Raw genomic sequence first — 7,500 nt, 5'->3', positions numbered from 1 at the left:
GTTGAACGCGTAATTGTGGACCGTTTCATTCCACGATGAATTTTATTATGGTATAAGTTATGACTTGTTGGTTAGAGCTAATTATAATCTCATTTAAGCTTTGATACATACTTGGTATGTTGCCGTCAGGTTTTACTGTTCGTAAAGTAAATTAATTATGTTAGGTATCCTGTTCCGTTTCGAGGAGAGTCAAAATGAAACTCCAGCTTCATGAATGAATTTGTTTTTGTGTTTCATGAGAAGACTACAATTGAATGAATGAATAAAATGAATGAATAAAATACAAAAGATTCCTCTTGAGATTTAGACATCATTCACAGTTAGATAGACAAATCAATAGGAAGTCAATAATATAGCTGATAATGGTGTATATATATATATATATATATATATATATATATATATATATATATATATATATATATATATATATATATATATATATAAGGATTTACTTTTCGTAATGAGATAAAAGACCAAGGGTGTGTATAATATAGAATATTTATAAATAGGATGTCTTACAGCTGTTTCCAGGATATTTATTATATCCCTTCATCAGAGACGGTGTGAGAGGATGATTAAGTAATAGTTAGTTTAGTTAAGATAGAAAATAGAGAGTGAATGTAGGGATATTGTATTTGTAAATCCAATGTTTAGGCAGAAAGGTATACATATAAGATTCCAATACCTTGTGAGTAAGATCCAATTGATTTTAAGATTGGTCATAGCATTTGTAAATCCATTATTAAGATTCCAAAACCCTATGGAGCAAAGTCCAACAGTCCTTGAAATTGGTCATTCCAAATACAGACACGCAAACATTTACACACACATACATATATACATATATACGACGGGCTTCTTTCAGTTTCCGTCTACCAAATTCACTCACAAGGCTTTGGTCGGCACGAGGCTATAGTAGAAGATACTTGCCCAAGGTGCCACTCAGTGGAACTGAACCCGGAACCATGTGGTTGGTAAGCAAGCTACTTACCACACAGCCACTCCTGCGCGTATATATATATATATATATATATATATAAAGTGTAGTATATTGCCACTTAAGTGTGGCTGACCCCTAGGGGTGGATGTTACTGTTGCTTTTAGCCCCAGGAGGACATCTCCTCCAGCTGGCTTATCGACACACGACTGTGTCCTGTTTGCCAAGGGTAGTTATCCCTCTCACCAACATCTGCAGCACGAACGGATCCGGATTTCAGGGTTATTTCCCTTCGTCGGCGTCCGATAGCGGCTGACCCTGGTGAGAGAGACAAAAACCTGGCAATCTTATATCTTCTTTTCAAGTGAAATTCTTCACTGATATCGAAAAGGTGAAAACAAGCAATGTTAATTCTCTAAATGAAGTATTAACAGTAACTGCACGATAAAGTGTAGTATATTGCCACTTAAGTGTGGCTGACCCCTAGGGGTGGATATACTACACTTTATCGTGCAGTTACTGTTAATACTTCATTTAGAGAATTAACATTGCTTGTTTTCACCTTTTCGATATCAGTGAAGAATTTCACTTGAAAAGAAGATATAAGATTGCCAGGTTTTTGTCTCTCTCACCAGGGTCAGCCGCTATCGGACGCCGACGAAGGGAAATAACCCTGAAATCCGGATCCGTTCGTGCTGCAGATGTTGGTGAGAGGGATAACTACCCTTGGCAAACAGGACACAGTCGTGTGTCGATAAGCCAGCTGGAGGAGATGTCCTCCTGGGGCTAAAAGCAACAGTAACATCCACCCCTAGGGGTCAGCCACACTTAAGTGGCAATATACTACACTTTATCGTGCAGTTACTGTTAATACTTCATTTAGAGAATTAACATATATATATATATATATATATATATATATATACACACACACACACACATATATATACACACACACACATACATACATACATACGTACATACACACATATACTGATATTTCTGTAGATTAATATATAATGACTGACTGTGAAACATTAGCTTTAGTGATCTCATACACAACTACCTGTCTCACAATTTAATTCGGCCGTGTATTTTGACGAATGACTGTACACACACACACACACACACACACACACACACACACACACACACACACAAGCATATATATAATATGCATGCATGTTATATATGTGTGTGTGTGTATTTATCTCTGTATGTGTGTAAACATATATATTATGAATATATGTGTGTGTCTTTATCCCTTGTTTATGCGATTAATTAATCCCCCCGATATTCGTGCGCAAATCAAAACCGCTTTAATCAAATTTAATTATCAATTGGCATAATTATAAATAATCCTGAAAAAAGATAGAAAAAATGGAATTACTCTTAATTATTTGTTTTTTTTTCTCAGAGAAAAAATTTATCAAGCCATAGTTGAACAGTTTAACTGTTTTCTTCTCTGCATACATTTCGCGATAACAACTAATTTTAATATTTAAACCCCGCCAAACGACTATACATCTGTCGACATGAGGTTCCACCTCCATTAATCGTCGTTTGATTCTACTCTGTATCTAGTAAAAAAAAAAAAAACAACAAAAATCCATCAAATTCTTTCGCTGTCATTTCCTTCGAGACATTTTCCGTTTCTTCGCATTATTTCACATTATTCTTATCCCCATACTCATCCCTCATTACCATGATCATCATCATCATTATCATCATCATCATTTTCATGGTCATGAACATGAAAATGATCATCATCATGGTCAGGATCATCATCTTCTTTGTCTTTTTCTTCGTTTTCTTCTTTTCTTTATTGTCGCCATCGTCGTCGTCGTCATCATCATCATCATCATCATCAGCGTCATCTTCTTCTTCTTCTTCTTCTTCTTCTTCTTCTTCTTCTTCTTCTTCTTCTTCTTCTTCTTCTTCTTCTTCTCCTCCTCCTCCCTCCTCCTCTCCTCTCCCACCTCGCTGATGCTCGATTTCAATGAAGTTATCACCACTTAACCATTTTTCAATGTTAAACCAATAAATCACAAAGACTTTCTCGAATGAACATCTTCGATGCCAAGGACTCGATGTGCATAACACAATTCCCACATCAAACCAAATGCAATCTTACAAATCTCTTTGTATCAACCCACACCCTACAAGCTCATAATTTCTGCCTCTCCCTACTCTATTCCCCTTTCTCTAAATCTACGTCCCTGACATACCTATACTACATTAAATTATCATTTCACATAGATACCCTTACCAACTAAAAACAGTCTGACAAAGGCTACATAAAGTCAAAAATCCCATCTCAAGTATAGCACAGCTTGATGCAGGCGAGTAAGTCGCAACTTCGAAGTGACTATCAACTTGTTTCTTGTAAATGTTTGATAAAAATGAACTCTAGTAAAAAGTATTCAGTAATCCTTCAGTTTAATTGTTTTTTTTTAATGTATATAAGCGTAGGAGTGGCTGTGTGGTAAGTAGCTTGCTTACCAAGCACATGGTTCCGGGTTCTGTCCCACTGCGTGGCACTTTGGGCAAGTGTCTTCTACTATAGCCTCGGGCCGACCAAAACCTTGTGAGTGGATTGGTAGACGGAAACTGAAAGAAGCCCGTCGTATATATGTATATATATATATATATGTGTGTGTATGTTTGTGTGTCTATGTTTGTCCCCTTAGTATTGCTTGACAACCGATGCTGGTGTGTTTATGTCCCCGTAACTTAGCGGTTCGGCAAAAGAGACTGATAGAATAAGTACTAGGCTTCCAAAGAATAAGTCCTGGGGGTGATTTGCTCAACTAAATGCGGTGCTCCAGCATGGCCGCAGTCAAATGGCTGAAGCAAGTAAAAGAGAGTAAAAGAGAATATTAATCCCTCGACTATCGCGGGTGTGACGTTCCAAAAGCCCCCGTGATAAGGGAAAGTCCGCGAAGTAGAAACAGTACTGCACTGTATATATTGTTTTATTATTTTTATAATTTGTATATGTTTTTTTATGGTAAATGTAAAACAACACCACGGAGGAATCGACTGAAGATTAGATAATAAACCGCGATAGGTGAACCGCGATAGGTGAACCGCGATAGGTGAACCGCGATATGGCGAGGGATTACTGTATACCTTGACATAAAAATAGGCATTAATACATATTCTGTGACCCCCGTCTGTCATGGTTGACGGCTCTAGCTGTTCGCCCCAGTGGAGCAGTGTTCTCTGTGGTTGAATCGACCAATGGGCGAATAACAGTCTCTGCCATAAAAGCCGCATTTGTGAGCTGTCCCGGGGCTTTTTGACTCGTAGTGATTTTTCTGTGGATCTGCCTTTCTTTCGTTGCATTCATCAGTCCCTACAGTGCAAGGCATCCGATAGGGCTCAAACCTAGGCAATATGCTATGGAGGAGAGGTTGTTGCTCATGCAGAGTGTCCCTACCCTCCAAGTCACTGATGGATGCGTCGCAAGGTTGTTTTGCGGGTGGATGTGTGTAAATGATGTAACGACATCTCGCGAATAATTAATGGCGATTTTTATTTCACCGCTCCAATAAATTTTCATGTTGGTCATGAATTAGGAATTGCAACAACAAAGTCGACACACTGGAAAGGATAATTCTGTAGTTTTTACATGCGTACACACGTGTGAATGTGAGCGTGGATGCATTAAGGCACGCCCAGTGTCGTATTCGTGCGCATGTGTGCGAGAATACCTGTTATTTGATTGAGGGATTGCTCTTTGAACAGATTCTTACGCAGATAGAATGGTAATTCATGAGAGATCTGTGACTAGATGGAGAAAGATAAGACCTAAACGAAAAAATGAAAATATAGCTGGCTGTATGCCACCATTGCAATCACTTACATTCAAACAAACATGAGGGTACATACATGCGTACATGCACAAATGCATGCAAACATACATACATACATATATATATATTAGAGATGCTTTTTCACAAGCAGACAATGCAGAATTTTTTTAAAATGATATTTTTTCTTTAAAAAAAGTGTCTAAATCTCTTGCATGGTTTGGAACCCTTCTACATTGTTAGGAGATACCTCTATGCCACAATCGTCTCATCCATTAGCTCAGAGGTTCTGAACCGGAACTCACATGACCCTTGGGGTTCGTACATAAAATTTTGCGGTTAACAATTATGTGCATTCATTTGGGTTATACTTCTGCAGTACACAAAATATGCTAAGAATTTTTTAATGCAAGTCCTAATAATATTTAATTATTGGTTTCAAATTTTGGTACAAGGACAGCAATTTCAGTGAGGTGGGTAAGTCGATTATATCGACCCCCATTGCTCAACTGCTACTCATTTTATCGACTCTGAAAAGAAGAAAGGTAAAGTTGACCTCAGTGTGAATTTGAACTCACTGTACAGAAAGACGAAATACTGCGAAGCATTTTGCTCGGCATGCTAACGATTCTGCCAGCTCTTCATTTAATAATATTTAATTATTAAAAAAAGTACAATAGAATTTTTTTCAAACATCGAATGGCTGTGCGTGTCGACCCGAGTACAATTGGAATCAAAGAAGTCCACAGGTAAAAAAATGGTTGAGAACCACTGCCTTAGCCAATACGATTCGTCTGAGTCGGCCAGCAGGGACTGAATAACCGTTGTTTTCCGGCATATGAGGCGCACTTTTCCGAAAATTTTCCCCGAAAAGTCCCTTTGTGCCTTATATGCCGAAGGTCAGGTTTTGGATAGACTTAGTTAGTGTTATTAATGATGGACAATACTGGTGGCGGTCGAGGTCAGTGGTGATATTTGGTAGTTATAAGGTAAGTATTGTAACTAAACCTACCCACAATAGCTCGCCAAAGGGTCTCAGTCTAGATGTTCATGGTTCTTGTACATGAAAATGTGTGAAACATACAGCTTGAGGATTCAAAGTTACCTGCAGTTTTTTTTTGTCGATTGGGGTGCACCTTATACGCCCGTGCGAATTTCATCTCCGAAAATACGGTAATCTTCACCTACAGAGAGGTTCCATCTGCGGGATCATACCACCCACAACCACCTTGATCTGGTCTAAACTGCCATGGCGATTTCCCCGACGGCATTCTTCTGTTGTTTTTTTTTTAAAATCAATTCGCTGCAGGAAATAAACCGCTGATTTTGCTGGGGAACTGCATCATTCGACTTCAGTAAGGAATGAGACTGCATACCATCCTTTGACAAAAGCCTATTTAGCCAAATATTAACCTCCCATATAACATTCTTCAGTTGGCGAAATATGTCAAGCCTACTCTTCCAGAACACTCAGTTTGGCTATGTTGATTAATGTTGTGTTTCTGCGGAAGTGATGCTTCTTTGCGGAAAGATGAGTTTTACCTCAGATACATTTGTGTCTCCCAGTCAGAAGCTTGCTGCAAAATAGAAAATAGTCTGCTGTACGTAATATATTCAATCTCAGGATATATTTTGTGTCGCTAGTAGTTATTTATACATAAAATTCAAAGACAGGCAAAGAAGAGAGTTGTCTGTGACATGGGCCACCACTTGGCGAGCCACACCACTAAAAAATTCATAGGCGTGTCTTTCAGGAAGTCCCACGGGCCGCAGATTGTTTATCACTGGTTTAAAACTTTGAAATACCTCCGCCAGGAGAAGTATAAAGAAAGATGATAATATGTTATACTAGTTATGTACACCGTAGTAATGTATGAAAGCTTGTTATGTACACTCTAGTAAAATATGAAAGCTCTCGAAATATCAAGAACACAAATACTCTTAATTTACTATGCAAATAACACAATCAATGTGCTTGAATTTTCTAAATCAACATTAAAAATATAATTTAAATACTAACTAATGTAAATGAGCTGTTATAGTAATTATATGGATGACTATTTCGTAGTTTATGGCAAATACTCTGTTGTGCAAAGCGATTAACAAGAAGGGCGGTTGGATAAAAAAAATATAAAGAATCGGATATATGTACTTGTATGTATGTATGCATGTATATATGTATGTATGTGTGTGTATGTTTGTGTCTGTGTGTGTCTTTCTCTGAGTGTGACTATGTGGGGTGAGGGTGTATTTATATCTCATTGTATATATTATCATTCTAAACCAATTTTATCAGTTTTATGTACAATCTCGCCAATTACTTTGCGTAAAAAAGATATTTTCTATTATCTCTAATTACTATAACAGCAAATTTCTCTAATTTAATTAATAAATTCTATTTTAATGCTGATTTGGAAAATTCTAACATTGTTGCAAAATGCTAGCATAGCAACTACAAAATATTTGTGTCACTAGATATTTCGACGTCTGTGCTAAAGGTATATATAACATCGCGCTTTTTATTTTTTGCTGATGAAGGTATCACACAGTCAAATACTTCAACGTACACTTGACTAACAGAAACACGTGTTGGCACACCGTCGCTTACGACGTCGAGGGTTCCAGTTGATCCGATCAACGGAACAGCCTGCGCGTAAAATTGACGTGCAAGTGGCTGAGCACTCCACAGACACGTGTACCCTTAACCCCTTAACGTAGTTCTCGGAGATATTCAGCGTGACACAG

Source organism: Octopus bimaculoides, chromosome 6 (assembly GCF_046866305.1).
Source record: "Octopus bimaculoides isolate indiv1 chromosome 6, ASM4686630v1, whole genome shotgun sequence".
Taxonomy (NCBI): domain Eukaryota; kingdom Metazoa; phylum Mollusca; class Cephalopoda; order Octopoda; family Octopodidae; genus Octopus; species Octopus bimaculoides.
Note: the sequence above shows the minus strand (reverse complement) of the source record.